Consider the following 22,868-nt stretch of genomic DNA (forward strand, 5'->3'; position numbering starts at 1 on the left):
TAAAAAAAATCTCCATTTTTAAAGATGAAAGCTGTTATCAGTCCTTGATTCCAGATGATTCAGAGACATGACAGACTCTCAGAACCACACTGAATCATTTTATTATAGCCGATTGGAATTTAGCTCTTGTTTGTTTTATCATTTCATTTAACATCCCTTCAGGCTTTGCAGCAATAAGGAAGTCTAATGGGTTTTGATTATCTTTGATTGACACTTGTGTTGACTAACTCAAATACTGAGTATGGAGATTTTGGGTATATTGTGCCTTTTTGGTTCTAAGTGTATGTTTTTGTTTTAATGTTTCACAGTAGAGAAGCTCTGTGTTTTTGGAGCTCAGTTTTTCTGATTAGACAGAGTTTTTTATTAAATGCTTGACATGAATCTTGAGCAAACCAATTTTTGTCATTTTTGGATATAAGCAAAGTTCATGAAACTCTAGATGGCGCATTCTGATAGGTCTGCTTGATTTGCTTGCAATCACATCAATCTCTATAGGGCTCCTGCTGTATCAGTAGCAAATGAGCTCGCTGCTCAACCTTCAAATACTTGGTCAGCGTTTGCTGCAGCAGTTGCAGCGCACTTTCAGAAACCCTTCACCTTCCCCAGCTCCACCTGTATAGATCTGCTATGGGTAATTCATGTACACTATATTGTACAGCAGCAGCATGTCTTACTTGCTAATAGCAGCATATTGTGTAAGTATTGGCAGTAGAAAGTCCTGTACTTGCTCTGCAGCAGCAGCAGCAGCAATAACCAAAGCTGCAGAAATAACAGCAGCAGCAACAATAACAGCAGCAGCAATAACCAAAAGCTGCAGCAACAGCACCAATAAAAGCAGCAGCAATAACCAACAGCAGCAGCAACAATAACCAACAGCTGCAGCAACAGCAGCAATAAAATCTGCAGCAATAACAGCAGCAGCAGCAATAACAGCAGCAGCAATAACCAACAGCTGCAGCAACAGCAACAATAAAATCAGCAGCAATAACTATCAGCTACAGCAGCAATAACCAACAGCTACAGCAGCAATAACCACAATAACCACCAGCAACAATAACCAACAGCTGCAGCAGCAGCAATAACCAACAGATGCAGCAATAACAGCAACAGCAGCAATAACCAACAGCTACAGCAGCAATAACCAACAGCTGCAGAAATAACAGCAGCACCAATAACCAAAGGCTGCACCAACAGCAGCAATAAAATCTGCAGCAATAACAGCAGCAGCAGCAATAACAATAGCAGCAATAACCAACAGCAGCAGCAATAACAGCAGCAGCAATAACCAACAGCAGCAGCAATAACCAACAGCAGCAGCAATAACCAACAGCTGCAGCAATAACCAACAGCTGCAGCAACAGCAACAATAAAATCAGCAGCAATAACTATCAGCTACAGCAGCAATAACCACCAATAGCAATAACCAACAGCTGCAGCAGCAATAACCAACAGATGCAGCTGCAACAGCAATAAAATCTGCAACAATAACCAACAGCAGCAGCAATAACCAACAGCTGCAGCAACAATAAAATCAGCAGTAATAACTATCAGCTACAGCAGCAATAACCACCAGCAGCAATAACCAACATCTGCAGCAGCAATAATCAACAGATGCAGCTGCAGCAGCAGCAATATCCAACAGCAGCAGCAATAACCAACAGCTGCAGCAACAGCAGCAATAAAATCTGCAACAATAACCAACAGCTACAGCAATAACAGCATCAGCAGCAGCAATAACCAACAGCAGCAGTAATAACAGCAGCAGCAATAACCAACAGCTGCAGCAACAGCAACAATAAAATCAGCAGCAATAACTATCAGCTACAGCAGCAATAACCACCAATAGCAATAACCAACAGCTGCAGCAGCAATAACCAACAGATGCAGCTGCAACAGCAATAAAATCTGCAACAATAACCAACAGCAGCAGCAATAACCAACAGCTGCAGCAACAGCAACAATAAAATCAGCAGTAATAACTATCAGCTACAGCAGCAATAACCACCAGCAGCAATAACCAACATCTGCAGCAGCAATAATCAACAGATGCAGCTGCAGCAGCAGCAATATCCAACAGCAGCAGCAATAACCAACAGCTGCAGCAACAGCAGCAATAAAATCTGCAACAATAACCAACAGCTACAGCAATAACAGCATCAGCAGCAGCAATAACCAACAGCAGCAGTAATAACAGCAGCAGCAATAACCAACAGCTGCAGCAACAGCAACAATAAAATCAGCAGCAATAACTATCAGCTACAGCAGCAATAACCACCAGCAGCAATAACCAACAGCTGCAGCAGCAATAACCAACAGCTACAGCAGCAGCAATAACCAACAGCTGCAGAAATAACAGCAGCACCAATAACCAAAGGCTGCACCAACAGCAGCAATAAAATCTGCAGCAATAAAATCTGCAGCAATAACAATAGCAGCAATAACCAACAGCAGCAGCAATAACAGCAGCAGCAGCAATAACCAACAGCAGCAGCAATAACCAACAGCAGCAGCAATAACCAACAGCTGCAGCAACAGCAACAATAAAATCAGCAGCAATAACTATCAGCTACAGCAGCAATAACCACCAGCAGCAATAACCAACAGCTGCAGCAGCAATAACCAACAGATGCAGCTGCAACAGCAATAAAATCTGCAACAATAACCAACAGCAGCAGCAATAACCAACAGCTGCAGCAACAGCAACAATAAAATCAGCAGCAATAACTATCAGCTACAGCAGCAATAACCACCAGCAGCAATAACCAACAGCTGCAGCAGCAATAATCAACAGATGCAGCTGCAGCAGCAGCAATATCCAACAGCAGCAGCAATAACCAACAGCTGCAGCAACAGCAGCAATAAAATCTGCAACAATAACCAACAGCTACAGCAATAACAGCAGCAGCAGCAGCAATAACCAACAGCAGCAGTAATAACAGCAGCAGCAACAGCAACAATAAAATCAGCAGCAATAACTATCAGCTACAGCAGCAATAACCAACAGCTGCAGCAGCAATAACCAACTGCAGCAGTAGCAATAACCACCAGCAGCAATATTCAACAGCTGCAGCAATAATCAACTGCAGCAATAACCAACTGCAGCAGCAATTACCAACAGCAGCAGCATCAGCGTAGCAGATCTATTCCGCTAAGACCAAACATATCAACACTGTCATATCCAAACACTTTGAGAGTTGTCATGACAGAAATTATTTAGTGCAGGTTTTCTGGACAAAATTTCTCGATTATCTGTGTATTTTGTGCATTCTGTCAGAAAGTGCAGCTGTGTCTCATTTTTGTTTTGGTCACAGTGTGGATACAAACCTTTCCTATTGTGATGTTTTTTGTCTCTATAGTGAGTTTGTGTCCAGTGTTTGTTCTGTTACTGTACTAGGAGTTTGTCATGGTCTTTTCACGGTCAGATAGAGGAAATATACATGTTCCTTACACAGCTGGAAGAGGAACCTGCAGCTGAGAGAGAAAGAGATGTTGCTTATGGTGGATCCCCCTTATTGATTGAATCAGAACAGAGGGACAGCAGGTGATGAGGGAGCAGATGCTGAGAAGAATAGAGTGAGATGATGGGTAGACCGTGAGAATAAATGAGTAGGAGGACAAAAGGGACTGCCAGAGGAAGGGGGAGGGCAATGGGTGGAAACGGGGCTTGTGATACTGCGTGTTCTTTCGTAATTATGAAGCAAACTGAATTATTGATTCATTGTCATGCACAGATGATTTATATGTGAATTGCATTAGGTTGTGAAGCATTTAGTAAAACATTGATCAGTGCAGTTAGTCTAGTTATCCACAGCAGTGAAATCTCAACCCTCACATGCCAAAAACAGTAATGTGGTTCTGATGGATTAAACCCAAAGTGCAGTCACCATACAATACTCACGGTTTCTGTTTATTGAAGCATGCTCTGTGATCGTGGTTGACTGCATGATTTAAGTGAGTGTGAAGAAGCTTTTACTCGTGCCAATGTCCGACAGTTTCTGTGACTATCTTTCCAAAAAGAACGACATACATCATGTGGTCCAATCCATATTGGCCGGAATGAAAATGTATAAAATCTTGTTTTTCTTAAAAATGGACTAGCCCTTCTTTACCGTCATGGCTAATTGGTCGAAAAAACATACAACATGCTTCACAGGGAGTAGTGTTGTCAAGATACTGGAATTTCTTTTATTATTCGATACCACTGGGAAAAACTGGCATATATACTGCCATATAGATATTTTTAATATTATCTTGTAATTTTTTATCCATCCATTGAAACTCTAGGCAATCACTATTTACTACTATATTCTTTTCTCACTTAAAAATCACTATTTTTAAGCGAGACAAGATCGCTTAATATGATGAAAGGTTATGATTTAGGCTTTTATTCACATATAAACATTGATCAATTACCATTATAATCATCTCATCTAAATGTTTGCTCACTCACTGTATCAATGTATACAGTAATATGATAGCACAAATAAACAAATGAAAGCAAATAATAAATTCAATTGAATAAAAATACAAATGAAATGATCAGTGCTTTAAAGGATTAGTTCACTTTTCCTGATAATTTACTCAACCCCATGTCATCCAAGATGTCCATGTCCTTCTTTCAGGTTTATTAGGCTGCTGTCACTTTAAGACCTGATGCATAATCTAATACTGTTAAGTATCTATTTTCTTTCTGAATGTTTACGTTCACTTAAGACATAACCGACTGTTTACATGAATTCTCACCAAGATGGGCATTTTGACAAATTTTGTTTAAGCGCAATAAGCGGTGAAAAAGAACTCAATTTGGTACTCGTGAGCTGTTTTAGGTGGCTTTATGTGGGTGTGAGCGCAAAACATGCGGCAATGAGTGCAATTATGCGCAATACCCGCAATCCTGCGCCACAATTGTAACACCGACATGATTTAACTAGAGCGAATGGACGAGTTAGTGAGAGGAGGTAATGTTTGTGTGTCAACTCGCAGTCAGACAGAAGAGTGAATGAGAAAGTGCGTCTGGTATCAGTGTATCAATACTGCGGAAAATGAGTATTGGAACCGTTTGCGATATTTCAGTATATTTGGTATAATCAATAATTTTGACAACACTAACAGAAAGTACTCTGATACGACACTGTAAACTTGTAATTTCATCTTTACCTGCCATCAGTTACACCACATACTGAAATGATGCAGGCGGTTCATGATGTTTCCCAGCATCTCTTTCATAGTGTGTAGAGTGACAGGAACGGCTAGTGTAATTCTGTCAAAGAACGAGGTGTTTTAGTTACTCTAGTCACCAATTCCACCCACATAATGCTGTATTCATAATTCATCAACCCATTTGCATGTCTTTCATGGTATTCATATATTTCCAAGATGTGCTTTAAAAAGAGCCTAGTGAGCACTGCATTCGACTCAGTCTCTCAGATGATGTGCTGAGGGCCGCATCTCTTTTAAACAGATCATCACGTTTTTTCATTATTCATTTGATTGTGGGAAGTAGGCTATTATTGATACGTTTTCACTCGTAAACTGCTCAAGAAAGATAAAAGTTCACCATTATTTCCTGAGTGTCTTATATGTAGGTTTAGCGAACAGTGTTGAACCATCATTCCTGCCAGCAGCAATTACTCAGAACAAAACGTCTTATTTGTTCTTCATTCAAGCTGCTCTGCTGATGTGCTTCTTCTGTCTGATGGCTCGTCTGTCACTTCAGAGAACTTGCTGTATATATTATTGTTAGCATGCACAAACAGGTTAACCTATTTTCAGTCAAATTTTAGCTGAGTTTAGTAGAGTTACAGTCAATCTTTTTTATAATCTGAAATGTAGTAAATTCTAATCTGATTGGCTGGCTTTATGTAACTTCCATTAGTAATGCGACATCTGTGTTTTTATCAGTCCAGTCCAGTTGTGTTTACAACAGAACTAGTCTCTGGTTATCTGGAAATAATCTTTTTTCTGTTCTGACTCTCTACACATTTTCAGCTATTTTTCTATCAGTATTTACATTCGTTTATTTTCTATTTCAGAACAGCCTAAAAACAACAACAAAGTGTTTGACTGCTTTAAGTTTCTCCTCCTGTCTAAACAAGCCTTTCTTAGTCAGAATAAGCAGCAATATAGACGGCCCCATTTGACATTTAGTCAGAAGTCTGGCAATGCAGGACTCAGGGGTTTAAGGTCTGTCCTTGGTCAGGGCCGTTCATTGATGTCAGTCTGTTCCGAGGTGAGAGAGTTATTTCTGTGTGCAGTGAAGGTTAAAGGTTTAGCTCAGAGTGCAGCACCTTCCTTTGGGTTTTCAGACAGGCACTGTATCATCGCAAGTCATTAAAGATGCGCTGAAGAACCCGGGGAGTGCTAAGGATCGGTGCATTCAGAAGAAGCCAAACAAATCAACTCCCCAGGTTTCAATACGCTTTAGACAAACCCACTGGTCCACACTAAGTGGATAAGACATCCACTGCACTAGGGCTTTGTTTATATAACAGGGCTAAAGGCAAACATTGGATCTTTACACTTTTAAGCCTCTGACTGAGAAAGACATACTGGACTTTATTCAGGTGGGAAATGCTGTGTATATGCTGCCTGAAGCGTGACAAGGTTTTCTCTTTAACACACTTTGGGCTCTATTTTAACAATCTAAGCACATGGTCTGAAACACATGGCACAGGTCTTCTTAGGGCATGTCCGAATCCACTTTTGCTAGTTTAATGACGGAAAAAATGGTCCAAAAGGGTTGTACCTAGTCTCTTAATGAGTCATGGGTGTGTTTTGGGGCGTACCATGCAATAAACCAATCAGAGTCTCATCTCCCATTCCCTTTAAAAGTCAGGTGCGCTTGCGAGTCGATCGAGTCAGCTTAAATACATGTGTGTATTGCCACGATTGGTCAAATAATTAGCCAATTTCATTCGTCATTACTGCAAATAGGTAATTCTGATACATGTAATGACTATCAATTATGACAAGTAGGCATTTTTATTTTTAATATTTGGCATGTTCGTGTGCTGCTGCATTTCCCTGCGTGTGTAACAAGCAAAGAGCGTACGCACGTTGTGCGCCCGCCTATAGGTGCACATTACTAACGCACCCTTTAAATAACAAAAAAAATACTGCACCATTGACTTTAGACCAGGTTTTTGTTGGTCAATGATGCAGTCGTTTTCAGTTGCCTGAACACACCTCGTTTTTAGCCCAGCACGCCCATGGGCGAACAGATGGGCATGAGTGCTATTTAAACAACTTGGAAATGATAACCGCTTCGGGCTGAAACTAGCAAAAAACACTTGCATCGTGCCTGCCGTCTCATTGCGACGGGTGTACAGTATTTTAGGTCCCCTAATCTTGTGTTCATGTCTGTTTATTTATTTAGCTGATACTTTTATGCAAAACCACTTAAAAATGTTGAACATCACTAGCAGTTTATAGCTCAAGAGCAGCAATACTCACAGTACTCTAATGGCAATTTTCAAAGTAAGCTGGAGTAAATGAATCTAGAGTAGAAAATGTTTAATTTCGTATTGAGTTGCATCAGCTGGTCACATGGTCACGGTGGATTTCGTGGCCTTTGCTATGTTTTACCCATTTTGAAATGGGCTTCGCACCAGAGGAAAGCCCTGCCCCTGCCATCAGATCAGAAATTAACTGGGGCTTGGGGCAAAAATGACACCAAAATCCAAGATATCATGCAAGAAATGTTGCTGTGTAAGTTCTTTGTTTTTAATATTTATAAGCAATACTGCATGAGCAAGTACTGCATGTTTTCCCGAATATCAGCACGTTTGCAAATATGATATTGATTTTATACAACGGTTCAATAAACATTAGGTGACTTACATTTTAGATTTACAATATTGCTTTTGCTCTATTTTGCTAATGAAAATAGTTCCAAACCAATACACAGTAGAGCCATTGAGTGTCTTCAAGCAACACAGTGATGTTCCGTTATCGAATTAATCCTTGTTTTTGAATTAATCTGTATAATTAATGACTAAACGACTCACTCATGAAGACAGTGGCTGCATCCAAAAACTGAAAAATGCTGCCGTTTGACTGAACAATTCAATGACTCACTTGTTAATGCAGTGATTTGCTGCCACCTACTGGCTGTTTTAATTTCATATTTAAATGTATAATTTCATTTTAAGGCTGGCCCACAGTAAAAGATTTGTTAAAATCGTATCAGATTTTAAAAGGCTCATTAAAGACCACTCTCGCTGCAGTATTCTGGATCAATTGCAGAGGTTTGACAGTGCATGCTGCCAAAAGAGCATTACAATAGTCCAGTCTGGATAGAACAAGATCTTGAACAAGGAGTTGTATAGCATGCGTAGGAATTGCCTGATCCTCCTAATGTTGTATAAGGCAAATCTGCAGGACTGGGCAGTTCTAGCAATGTGGTCTGTGAATGACCATACAGTCAATCACAACTCCAAGGTTCCTGGCTGTCCTGGATGGAGTTATGGTTGACTGTATGGTCATATCAGGCTAGTAAACTTTTAATAAGTGTGTTGACATATACAACTGGCATGAGTTCTGCAAATTAACTGCAGAAATCCTGTTTGGTTATAGCTAGCTTGGGTTTAATGACTCTCTCACTCTATATTTAAGACAGAATATAAAGGTTGAAAGGGTAATTACAGAAGAGAGGCAGACAGATTCATTGTGTACATGCTGCATCTGTTATAATGCTCCTGGCATCTGTTTATATCTAAATTCCCTTTGTACATTTCATTTCTTTCATGACACAAATGCTAATTACCATCTACTGTTGGAAGAGTACACAAGCGCAATAATAAAAACCGTTTGGTTTGCTTCGTATTATAGTTAAGCTTAATTTATTAATTAGTTAATGCTCACTTCATCTTCAAGATGTGTGCTCTGATCTAATGCAATAATGCAAGTTAATTAAGCACAAGAGAAACTTAAAAACAGCACAAACCCCCACAGATAAACTGATGTTCTCTATGTATTTCAGTATTGCTTTAACAGAGCTTTTTAACACTGATTAACATTTCTCTCTGTATAGATTAGATTGTTTACCCCTGTCATATTTGCTGTAGATTAACAAGAAAAATGGGGCTTTTGTGTTGCATGTTTATTTATGTCAAGCCTAATAGCGGTATCATTCAGCCCAGCCAGTAATATGAGGGATGTGTGACTGTTAATGACAGTGTGGATGAGGGAAACACAAAGCAATGAAGATAAAGTGAACTGTCTTTTAGTCTCTGGCATTATGTGATTTGCAGGTGTCTGGAGCCCAGAGGGGGGAAAAAAAGAAAAGAAAAATATAAATAAATTACATCTGTTTTGTGAATCGGCCCTGGAGTCAGCAAGAACGCAGGAAGATGGCAAATTTACATCACCAAAGACAATTTGTACATGGAGCATAACAGCAAAAATAGGCTCATAAATCACATTAGCTGCGGCCCTGAGTGCCATCGATTACCTCACGGCACAATGAATGGGGACATTAAAGCCTCTGGTCCCTAAACATCCACATCAGGAGCTTCCGTACGGGATATATGAGGGCAGGACCCCCCCCGAGACGAGAATGAGGAAAGGGGACATCAGATGAGGCCAGTCTGAGTGAGTCAGAAAAACATTTTCATTCTAAATAAGGGGATCTGAATCGTGCCTCCATAGTGTTCAGTCAATGACGCTTGAGTCCTGTTAAAGGGATAGTTCACCCAAAAATGAAAATTTTGTCATCATTTACTCGCCCTCAAGTTGAATTTCTTTGTTCTGCTGTACACAAAGGAAGATATTTGGAAGAATGTTTGTAACCAGTCAGATTGACTACCATAGTAGGAAAACAAAATACTATGGAAGTCAATGGGGGGCGAGATCTTCCCGCTGATGTATTTTAATATTCACACAGTTCTTACCGTGTTCTGTCTTGATTTTAAAACAACACAATGAGTTTTGATTTATTGAGCACAATCCAGGAAGGATTTCACCATTACCGCAGAAAAACATTAGCCTCTGCCTGGAGCTCCGACACACAGTCATAATTAAACAGCGATAAATCACACGCTAAGAGACGAGCCCCCCCAAGCTGACACATTTTTCACCAGCTAATAGTTTGTGGGAGTTTCAGATGGAAAGACATTTCACCCTCAGCACAGCTAAAAATGCTTTATCATCATTCGAACTCATATCTGCGTGTCGTCAGGACAGAATCCAGATATACGGCAAAGCGGTCATTGTCGGCCCACGTGCTTTGAATGAGTGAAACCATTTCCATCCGTTCTTTAATGAGCTGAAGACCATAACTCTGTTCCAAAGCCTGGTGAACTGCCTTGCTGTCCACTGCCTCTATAAGCAGCTCCTTTCCGAGACAGCGTCCTGATTGAAACGAACCTGATTAATGACTGATTTGGAACGCTCTACATGGGCAACAGTGTAGTGCATCATACAAATAGCACTCCTCACGTCAGGACTGCTGCACTAGACTCACTAAGAGTTTGCTGAAGTTATTTGCATGCATGAATTTTTTTTTTTTTACCAATATTTTGTGGTATTGAATTCATTATATTAAAAAAATATATAATTGTCCACCATCTAGCCATAATGCATTCTGGTCTGGCAGTGTAATCACCATTTGGAAGTTTGTCTTTGTGTCAGGAGCGCACCTATGATGACTTGAAATGCCCCTCTGTAGGTCTTGCAACTGAGTGCATGAAATTACCCCTTTGCTATGATGTGTTTGTGGATCAACAGTCTTTGATGTTCCTGCAGGGTCGTCTCATAGGGAAGCGTCATTCTAGAGACTTTTATCTTGCACAACCAAAGCATTACTCTGCTGCCGTTTCCACCTCAGTCTGGAGGATTGCATCAAGCTTATGATTTTTGGATATTATCATCTTTGAATGATGCAAAACAATAAGATTCAATTGCAGTGTGCAGATCCCATAAGTAGATGACAAGAAATTAAGCTCTAATGCAACTTCTGCTGGGAAGACTCAAATGTTACATCACTTAGTAGTTCAGATCTAGCCAATGATTATCGGTTCGCAGATGCTGATGCCAACCTTCACCTCCATCCTCCCCACCACCACCTGGGGTGCGTTTCCCGAACAACTATGTAACTCGCTGCTGAACTACCATAGTACGATGCATCGTTGAACAAATCAACTAGCTAGTCACGACTGTTTCCCGAAACCATATTGTCGCAAACTTGTCGTTCAACCACGTTGGTGAATGACGTCACGCAGGTGGTGGAGTAATAACTTCTTTAAATGAATCCGTTTGAGATCGAATTAATGCTAGAATTTCTGCTATAAATTACGGACATGGCATTAGAGGACTAATTCTCATTTTCCTCAGTTATTTTGCTTTATTTTCAGATTGAATCAAATGCTTGTTCTGACGTACTAGAGCAGGTACGACAACATGCACACTCTTCAAAAACGGTGCTTTAGCTCTCTTGACAAACTAAAATATATAAATTACATTTGTATATATTCGAAATAAAATATATACATTGTACTTAATGTAAGCTTGCTTATTTTGCTCAAGATAACGATTTATTAAAGGTGCCCTCGAATGAAAAATTGAATTTATCTTGGCATAGTTGAATAACAAGAGTTCAGTACATGGAAAAGACATACAGTGAGTCTCAAACTCCATTGCTTCCTCTTTCTTATGTAAATCTCATTTGTTTAAAAGACTTCCGGAAAACACGCGGATCTCAACATAACACCGACTGTTACGTAACTGTCGGGATCATATGTACGCCCCCAATATTTGCATATATGCCAGCCCATGTTCGAGCATTAGACAAGGAAAGGCTGTATTAACGTCTGGATCTGTGCACAGACAAGGTAAGCAAGCAAGAACAACAGCGAAAAATGGCAGATGGAGCAATAATAACTGACATGATCCATGATAGCATGATATTTTTAGTGATATTTGTAAATTGTCTGTCTAAATGTTTCGTTAGCATGTTGCTAATGTACTGTTAAATGTGGTTAAAGTTACCATCGTTTCTTACTGTATTCACGGAGAAAAGAGCCGCCGCTATTTTCATTTTTAAACACTTGCAGTCTGTATAATGCATAAACACAACTTCATTCTTTATAAATCTCTCCAACAGTGTAGCATTAGCCGTTAGCCGCAGAGCATAGCCTCAAACTCATAGAGAATCAAATGTAAACATCAAAATAAATACTTTACTCACATGATTCGATGTATGCATACAGCATGCATGATGAACATCTTGTAAAGATCCATTTGAGGGTTATATTAGCTGTGTGAACTTTGTAAATGTGCTGTAATATAGTCGAGAGCTCGTGTGGCAGGTAGCACGCAATTTAAAGGGGCGGCGCTCTGAAAAAATCAGTGTATAGTTAATGATGCCCCAAAATAGGCAGTTAAAAAAATTAATAAAAAAAAAATCTATGGGGTATTTTGAGCTGAAACTTCACAGACACATTCAGGAGACACCTTAGACTTATATTACATCTTGTGAAAAAGCATTCTTGGGCACCTTTAAGTCCACGTCATAAAAACAAGAAACTTTGCTTCTAACCACAGCTCGAGAGCTGTCGTTCCAACCACACAAGTTTGCGATGCAGTTTGCGAATGTTCGTTTGAACTATGGCTTCGGGAAACAACAAATCGTTGAACTATGTAACGACGGAACTTGCGATGTTAGTTGGCTAACGATGCTTTTGGGAAACGCACCCCAGGATGGTCCCTGTCCATACTTCCCGGGTGTCGGCTACGCCCCTGCCTTCATCTTCAGGCAGGAAAACGCAAAGTCCGCAACCCTCAGGATGAAAGCTACGGATGGGGCCTATGCCAAAGAACCTTATCTTGTGATATTTTGCTTGCTGATCGGTAATAAATATCATTGTTTCGTTAGCTTGCCTCCCGAGTCTTTCTGGTAGAACTGAGGAATTTGAAATGTAAAAGCGACGCAGAGATGATGGTGTTTTTATTACTCAACAGGTAAGATATTTTATTGAACAGATGAATTGCCATATGTAGCTCTCAAACAGAGTTCATTGTACAGCATCATAATTGTGAAGGGCCATGGTGGGGGGGATCACACGCAGTTTCTGCCAATCTCATTTTAATCATGAGTACCCTTAGAATAGTATTGCATCCTTCATATCTCCGAAAAGTCTTTAGTTTTATCATATTTATAAAAGATACATACAGTGTACCAAGTCTTTCCGAAAATAGCCGAGCTCCTGGATGCGTGCCTGCCGTCAGTGCCGTGGGCGGAGCTAGAGTCGCGAGCGTGTGCAGCTTCTGCGTAGAGATCGTCTGCAAGTTGCGACATCATTATAAATAAAAAGGGAACAAAAACATTTGTGTTGTTTACATTATATGCACCTGCGTGCCGATTGCCAACAAAACACAGACATCTGATGCAGCTTTACTCACCACCTGATATCTGCAAATCCTGCCCCAAACTGGGACTTGTTTACAAAGCATTCATCACCGAACTCACGGGAACAAAAAAACATATGTGCACAACTCCGTTGCTGTCCCAGAAAAACAAACATCATCCACTGTTCCCTTAACGCTGGGTTCTTTGGGAAGCTGAAAAAGGTAATCTTTCCCTCACAACCAAAAACACACTCCTTCGGTGACAGGAGCTACTTCTCATTTCGGAGGCTGCGTCCGGAGGAGGTCCCATTTGAAGGCTGTATACGTCATCAAGGATGTCTTATGTAAGAAAAGTAACCGTAATGAAATTGACTGATATTTACCGTGAGGTGTAAAATACTGTCATTTCTTTTTTACTTTGCAATCTAACGGTTATTTTTCTTAAATGACACTGCCTCGATGATGTATGCAGCCTTCGAAGGGTGCAGCCCCTGAATTGGGACACAGCCATTGTTGAAAAATCTCTCGGCTTCTGTAACCAAACCAAACGCGTTGATGGGTGTGCTCTTGCTCTGGTGATGTGTGTGCACGCTTATCAGAGAGAAGTGCCTATACAAGTAATACCACCCTTTATTACGTGATAAAGGTCCATACTCCAATCATGTCCACAACCGGAGGTTGTATATTTGGCACAGAAATACTCCGTCATACGTCCAACTCGTGTTTTGAAACTTTGGCCATGTTTAGCATGAGAATCCAACTCTTTAACAGTGTAAATAAGTCAGAATGCATGAAATAGCATTACACACCCCCTTTAAAAATTCAGTTTGAGTTATCATATCAATTTAGAAGACTTAGCCAATGAGTTTTCTAGACTGCTGGTATGATGCAACTTTTACTCTTGTTTGGAAAAAAGTTTGGGACAACAATTTACACTTTTGGAGGAGCTATTCCTTTAATAGAATCCTGTAAAATTAGAAAATGGAACCATAAAAAACAATCATATTCCAATGATTGGTTGACAGGAGTTTTAGCTTTTCTAACTTTTACAAGATATTGATACCATGCAAAATAGGTTTCATTCTAAGTTGAAATGTTGATTGTAATGTAGGTCCAGTATTGTCATTGTGCTTCAGTCGTCAGACGTGTGGAGACACTGAAAATGCGAACGCTTCTGGTGCTGAGGCGGCAAGCAGCTCTATTTTTGTTTATATGATTGTTTTATTAGTCAACTTGAAAGGAATAAAATGGTAATTTCATCATGTTCTGTTTGCACTGTTAAATCATTGAGGTGGTCAAATCACATGCTTTATTAAATCACAGCTCTAGTTACAGCATTAATGCACAAAGATTACTCAAAGGGTCGGTGTTCAAAGAGGACGCGTCCCTTTAATTCCTGGTTCTGGAACATTCTGTAGCCCCAGTTCTGCCCGGTTGGATGGTCCACGTGCTGAGGTTAGTATGGCTCAGTGGGTTGAGAAATGAAACTCTACTTAGATTCTGTATTTGTGGCTCCAGGCCCAACTGAGGGCTCAGTGTTCATGTGTTTCTCAAACGTCCTTCACTTTAACAGCTGAAAAGGACTCCCAAACTTTATTTTCTATGGTATATTCTACCGAACTACACTAATGGAAAGGATGCTGAGCTTTGATAAAACCTCTTATGGACTTAAATTGCAAATGTTTTCAATTTCTGATCAAAGACACATCAGTCACAGAAAGTCCTTGGTGGTACAAGAAAGCTACATTGCATCTGTATATAATAAAGGTGGTATGATCGTTGTTCCTGTTTAGATGCTCAGGTCATCATTTGGCTATAGAAACAGGCAGATGGAGTAAGTCAAGTCAAGTCAAGTCAAATTTATTTATATAGCGCTTTTTACAATTTGTAATTGTTTCAAAGCAGCTTTACATATTAGGAGCACAGAAAAAAGAGAAATGGTTAAAAATAAGCTGTACAAGCAAGCGTGGTAATATGTAACATATACAAGATGGTGCTACATTAAGCCAATGTCGGCTGACTCCCAGGGGTGGAAAAAACCCCCTAGGAGAAAAACCCAGCGTGCTAGCACTGGGAAAAAAGTCCTAGGAGGGAAAAAACCCCTTGGAAGATATATATAATATATGTAAATGGATATGGAGATCAAAATCTGAATTATACATTTTTATTATAGAGATTAAAAATAGATTATATATAAATATATGTAAGCGGATACGGAGATTTAAAAATCTGAATTATAGATGCAGCCAGAACTGGATCTGTAGGCCCATTGTCTCCTGGGCTACGTTGTAGTCAGGTCCAGACACAGGTTCTCCATCTGATCTGGATACGGCCTGGATCCAGCACCCGGAAAACCTCAGGATAAGCAGAGAGACAGATATTAGCGTAGATGCCATTCTTATTCTGATGTACAGGTATATCTAGTGTTATAGGAAATGTTCTCGGTTCCGGCCGACCTAATTATTGCAGCGTAACAATCCTTTAACGGATTTGAAAAATGTTAATGTATTGATAATGTGTTATGTGTATGCAAGAGCAAAGAGATGTGTTTTTAGTCTAGATTTAAACTGACAGAGTGTGTCTGCTTCCCGAACAATGCTAGGAAGATTGTTCCAGAGTTTAGGTGCTAAATAGGAAAAGGATCTGCCGCCTTCAGTTGATTTTGATATTCTGGGTATTATCAACTGGCCTGAATTCTGAGATCGCAATAGACGTGAAGGACTATAATGCACCAAGAGCTCGCTTAGATATTGGGGAGCTAAACCATTTAGAGCTTTATAAGTAAGTAGCAAGATTTTAAAGTCTATACGATGTTTAATAGGGAGCCAATGTAATGTTGACAGAACTGGGCTAATATGGTCATACTTTCTGGTTCTAGTAAGAACTCTAGCTGCCGCATTTTGGACCAACTGTAGTCTGTTTAAAAGCCGAGCAGAACAACCACCCAGTAGAGCGTTACAGTAATCTAGTCTTGAGGTCATGAATGCATGAACCAACTGTTCCGCATTTGTCATTGAGAGCATATGTCGTAATTTTGATATATTTTTTAGATGGAAGAAGGCGGTTTTACAGATACTAGAAACATGACTTTCAAATGAAAGATTGGTATCAAAGAGCACACCCAGGTTCCTAACTGAGGACGAAGATTTAATGGAGCACCCGTCAAGTGTTAGAGAGTATTCAAGGTTTTTTCGTGAGGAAGTTTTTGGTCCAAAGATTAGGATATCAGTTTTTTCTGAATTTAATAATAAGAAATTTCTTGTCATCCAGTTTTTAATGTCAGCTATGCATTCTGTTAGTTTTGTGAATTTGTAGGTTTCGCCAGGGCGCGAGGAAATATAGAGCTGAGTATCGTCAGCGTAGCAGTGAAAACTAACACCATGCTTCCTAATTATCTCTCCTAAGGGCAGCATGTACAGAGTGAAAAGCAACGGTCCTAGTACTGAGCCTTGTGGTACTCCATATTGAACTTGTGATCGATACGACATCTCTTCATTAACTACTACAGACTGATAACGGTCAGATAAGTAAGATTTGAACCATGCCAAAGCAATTCTACTAATGCCAATATAGTTTTCAAGTCTTTTTAAAAGAATGTTGTGATCGATAGTGTCAAAAGCAGCACTGAGATCTAATAACACTAATAGAGAAATACAGCCACGATCGGATGATAAGAGTAGATCGTTTGTAACTCTAACGAGAGCAGTCTCAGTACTATGGTATGGTCTAAATCCTGACTGGAAATCCTCACAGATTCCATTTCTTTCTAAAAAGGAGCACAGTTGTGTTGAAACTGCCTTTTCTAGTATCTTTGACAGAAAAGGTAGATTCGAGATTGGCCTGTAATTTACTAAATCTCTCGGATCTAGTTGAGGTTTTTTAATAAGAGGTTTAATAATAGCCTGCTTAAAAGTTTTTGGCACGTATCCTAGTGTTAACGATGAATTAATTATATCAAGAAGTGGACCTACGACCTCTGGAAGCATTTCTTTCAGTAGTTTAGTCGGCATTGGGTCTAGCATACATGTTGTTGATTTTGATGATTTGATAAGTTTAGATAATTCTTCCTCTCCTATAGCGGCGAATGATTCTAGTTTTACCTCAGGGACACTACAGTGCACTGTCTGAAGCGAAACTGTAGACGGTTGCATGTTTATAATTTTCTCTCTAATATTGTCAATCTTGCAAGTAAAGAAGTTCATAAAGTCATTACTGCTGTGCTCTTTGGAAACGTCAGCAGTTGAATCTCTGTTTCTAGTTAATTTAGCCACTGTGTCAAATAAGTACCTAGGATTATGTTTGTTTTCTATTAAGAGATTTGAAAAATAAGTAGATCTAGCATTTCTTATAGCCGTTCTGTACTCAATCATTTTTTCTTTCCACGAAAGGCGAAAAACTTCTAGTTTTGTTTTCTTCCAACTACGTTCAGCTTTTCTCACAGCTCGTTTTAGAGCCCGAGTGTGCTCATCATACCACGGCGTTGGATTAGTTTCCTTAATCTTCTTTAGACGTAAAGGAGCGACTGCATCTAATGTGCTGGAAAAGAGAGAGCCAATAGTTTCTGTTGCAGCATCAAGTTCTTCTAAGTTGTCAGGTATACTAAGGCGATGAAACTGCTCGGGGAGATTATTTATAAAGCAATCTTTAGTGGTAGACGTGATGGTTCTACCATATTTATGGCTGGGTGGTGGTTTTGTAGCCTTGGCTAACTGTATTATACACGACACTAAATAATGATCTGATATATCATCGCTCTGCTGTAGAATTTCAACAGCATCAATATCAATTCCATGCGACAGTATTAGATCTAAGGTATGATTACGACAATGAGTGGGTCCTGACACGTGTTGTCTAACTCCAATAGAGTTTAAAATGTCTGCAAATGCCAATCCAAATGCGTCTTTATTATTATCTACATGGATATTAAAATCACCAACAACAAGGACTTTATCCGCAGCCAGTACTAACTCTGATAGAAAATCAGCAAATTCTTTGATAACGTCAGTATGGTGCCCTGGTGGCCTGTATACAGTAGCCAGCACAAATGTCAACTTACATAATGTTACATAAAGCACCATCACTTCAAAGGAGTTATATTTGAAATTCTTTTGAATGATTCTGAATATATTACTATAAATTACAGCAACACCTCCCCCTTTGCCTTTCTGTCGAGGATTGTGTCGATAGTCATAACCTTGAGGACTAGACTCATTTAAAATAATGTAATCGTCTGGTTTTAGCCAGGTTTCGGTCAAACACAGCAAGTCTAGTTTATTTTCTGTGATAATTTCATTTACAATAAGTGCTTTTGAAGAAATAGATCTAATATTCAGTAGCCCAAGCTTTATCATTTGTTTATCTAATTTATCTGTGATTTTCATTTTTTGAACATCAATTAAATTTTTACCCTTAAAAGGTTTCGGAAGTTTTTTGTATTTACTAGTTCGAGGTACAGACACAGTCTCTATGTGATAATATCTAGGTGAAAGAGTTTCACCTAGACACCAGTGTCTCTCTGACACCAGTGGCAGAGAGAATCTGTAACTAGTGCAAGTAAACTTTGAATTCTTCTGTGATAGAAAACAAACATTTCTTGTATGATTGTTCTTTGTATGTGGATCTGCGTAAGAAATATTTGGGTGATCTTGCTCTTGTTGGTGATGTTTGTATTGGTGTCACATGTTTGTGATTCGATGGAGGTTGGCATTGTATATATGGAATGAAGAAAAGAGAGTCTGTAATGCTATTGTGATTCTGTGGATCTATGGGCCGAGAGTCCATGTATTCCTGAAATAAACTTGACAATCAAACTTGACAGTCACAAAAATCAACTTTATCATGCACAGTAAAAGGATCAAGCACAAAGCTTGTATGCACAGATATACATTATGACTTGTATGAACATTTGTCTTCAGTAAATGTTACTACAGAATAATCATCATTAACTGGTTAATTAAAATGCAACAAGTATACTTTAGAGATAGCACTGGGTCAAAGCCTCAATTAATATTCGAAGTGCAGCGACAGAGCAAACACTCATTACACACACACACACACACACACACACACACACGCACACACACACACACACACTGTCTCTCTCTCTCACTGTGGTGATGAGGTCAACTGGAGCAAACACCTGTCTGACAGCATCACTCAAACAGAGACAGAGGATATGACATCATGTGGATAAAGGAGAGGTGGGAAGCATGTGGCAATGGCAGGGGTTATGTATGAGCATCTGCAGTGCTGATACTGCATGACGCTCCAGGCAGAAGGAGGAGTGATACCAGAATTCAAAACAAGCTGCAAGTCTGTTGATGTCTGTCACCTGCGCCTTTAAGGCTGAATGTTGAATTAACCATGTTAAGCATTTTAAAGCATCATAGATGCTCCTAACACAAAGGCTGTTTCTAAAGGTGCTGCAGATGACACGCTGCCTGCCAAGATGTTTTTTTTGGGCCAAATTTTTAAAGCAGCATTGCATTAGAATTCAAAGAGAAATCAATCCAAGAATGCAACAAGCTAAGTTACTTTGAGTATTGCAATTCATACTGAAATGTCTAAAAAGACATGTTTATGTCTAAAAAAGTCTTTTTTGTGCTTCTTGTGAGGAGCATGATTTGTATGATATGTGTGCTAGTTTAATACATAAGCAAGCTCACTTTGTTTCCACCGTGACATGCCAGTGGTTCCACTGGGACAGTTGATACTGCTATATTTTTCCTCAGTATTTCTGTCTTGTCTTCTAGGATAGGCTTGGACATAATGACAGTGTGGTAGAATTATAAATGGGTAATAAGCAACAGGTTTATTAGCAGAATCGACAGGAACACAATCCAAAGCAGGTGAGTATAGACCAGTCACCCAAATAGCAGAAAATACTTGAATGATGATAACTTGTCTTACAGGTGATCTGCACACACACACACAAGGGAGCTGACGAGAGGACTTAGGATGACTAGAAGATATCTTGGATCGCTGGATGATGACTATGAATGAGGTTCCTTATGGTAGGATATTCTCCAGGTAGTCTGTGTTCTCTACACAAGGCCAGACAAAAACTGGTGGTGTGTGTGTGTGATAAGAACAAATATCTGCCATTAGGGGTCAAAAAGTAATCTTTTTTCCCCTTTAAATTAGATTATTTGTCTGACCCCATTGGCAGATTTTTACACCTTTTTCAGAAAGCAAGACTTAATATCATAATTCATTTTGCTTCTCAAGTAAATGTATCTTGATTTAAGAATGTTAAATAGATATGTTATGTTTAGATATTTGTACTGAAAAACAAGACAAAAATATTGAGAAAGAAAGTCATTTATCATAACCCTAACCCTAACAATGAAATGAAATCAACACCGAACTGACTCAAGCTGAACAATGACACTGTTTCCTTCTAGAGCTGCTGTACAGCCGAAACAAACTTTGTTGCATAATTATCACTGTAAAGCTGCTTCGAAACAATCTGTATTGTAAAAATAAATGAAAAAATGAAAATCCTGCAATCATATATTCACCCTCATGTCATTCCAAACCCGTAGGAGTTTTGTTCATTCTCACACGCGGGAACAAACCACATTGGTTCTTGCACATCAAGCAAGTATCAAGTACGGCTGAGCTTCTGTTTACCATATATGAGCAATGCACATACATAGAGCACTCAGTGTAAATATGAGAATAAAAGCATAAAATAAATCTGATCGTCATATAAAGCAATCATGGATTAAACCATAGAACAAATGGAACATTTACAATGTTTTTATGAACTTTTGGAATCATCAAAGTTTTGTTTACATGTTGAAAATTCAATGTAGGGATAGAAATCTCTCAGATTCATTAAAAATATCTTGATTAGTGTTTCGAAGATGAATGAAAGAAACGAGTGAGTAAATGAAGACAGAACCTTTATTTTTGGGTGAACTTACCCTTTAAGCGATTGTTGTTTCATTAAAGGGGACCTATTGCCCCTTTTCACAAGATGTAATATAAGTCTCTGGTGTCTCCAGAATGTGTCTGTGAAGTTTCAGTTCAAAATATGCCACAGATCATTTATTATACCTTATCAAATATGCCCCTCTTTGGGTGTGAGCAAAAACAGTTTTTGTTTGTGTCCCTTTAAATGCAAATGAGCTGCTGTTCCCGGCCCCCTTTCCAGAAGAGGGCGGAGCTTTAACATCTCAACAACAACAAAGCTGGAGAATCTCACGCAGACAAAATGAGGATTGTCAGTAACGGTGTTCAGCCTTACATTGTTCAAACCGGAGTCGACACTGATGGAGAGACTCAGGAAGAAGTTACAACTTTTAGAATGAAACTGGACGTTTCTGAACGGTTAGTGGATAAATTTATGTAGTTGCTGTGGAGTTGATTCAACTCATCCACTAGCATGTGCCCGTCAAGTTTATCTTTTGTGCAAATTCAGTATTGAATTGAGCCTTGTTTGTGAAGCAGTCCGGCGTAAAATGACGGCAACAACACTCTACTACAACAACTCTTCTTCTTCTCTAAAGCAGCCCAACATGGCCTCACCCTATTTGTTGCCTGTTCTCAGGGGCGGGGTTTATGTAAATTTTAGGGTTAGTGATGTCACTAACCCAGGTAGAAGAAGCTCCTTAAACAGTGAATTCTTTAAAAGAAAACATCTCCCTTTGCACTGAACTTTGAGCGTCAGATGTTGTTTATGCTCAAACAGCAACATGACACACTAACTAAAGTTAAAAAAAGTGAAATCATAATCAATCACCTCTTTAAGAATAGCATAAGGCTTCATTGTTATAAATAGATTGTCTTTTAATAAAATAATTAAAATATGCTGAACTTGAATTGATATTGTCACATGATATTGTAAGATTGGATAATGTCATATAAAGCTTTGAATCGACTCCATTGGTTTTTGAACAATTTAGAAGCTTGGGTTAAATATGAACAATTTGGACTTTTATTTGATCTGCAATTTTCTGGGACATTTTCACTCAGACTCAAATCTCAAATCTCACCCAATAAGATTTAGTTGTTATTTCAGGGAATAAAATGCATCTGGCTTACAGCTCGCCGGCTGAGGTTTCAAGTATAAAATGTGATGAGATTGGCTGTTTGAATTCCAAGTAGGCCGAAGAGACTGCTGTAACCTTTAAGGAGATTGCAGAGCTGAACTAGGTCATGTAACATCCAGCCGTGTTTGATAAAAAAGTTGCTGTTCCAGAGGAGCAGACATTGATATGTTTGGTCTTTCCTCTACGGCTCCATGGAGAACCTCAGGCATCGGGTGCCACAAGAGATCTGCTCCAAAGAAAGTAAGCACACCATCTTTTCCTTTTTGAGAGTCTGACAGCTTTTCCTGACTCTGGGTTTGAATGGTGTGATCTACGTCAGAAAATCCTGTCAATCACACGCTGGGTTATTCATGCTCCAAATAAACAAACGTTTTACACGTCACCATCAGATCACAGTGCCATTCTGAATTCTGTTCTTTCTTACATATTCAATACTTCAGCTTCGTAAGACGGAATAATAAAACTCTC

General features: G+C 39.3%; 1 long non-coding RNA gene across 1 annotated transcript in view; it reads left to right on the forward strand.

Moving 5' to 3' along the window:
- Positions 1-20,749, forward strand: part of LOC125276532 — a 40,710-nt gene extending 19,961 nt beyond the window's left edge. The window contains exon 6 of the long non-coding RNA XR_007186689.1: positions 20,256-20,749. This is a non-coding gene — a long non-coding RNA (uncharacterized LOC125276532). The remainder of the gene's footprint in view (positions 1-20,255) is intronic.
- Positions 20,750-22,868: the final 2,119 nt, after the last annotated feature.

The sequence above is a fragment of the Megalobrama amblycephala genome, linkage group LG10 (assembly GCF_018812025.1).
Source record: "Megalobrama amblycephala isolate DHTTF-2021 linkage group LG10, ASM1881202v1, whole genome shotgun sequence".
NCBI classification, from domain to species: domain Eukaryota; kingdom Metazoa; phylum Chordata; class Actinopteri; order Cypriniformes; family Xenocyprididae; genus Megalobrama; species Megalobrama amblycephala.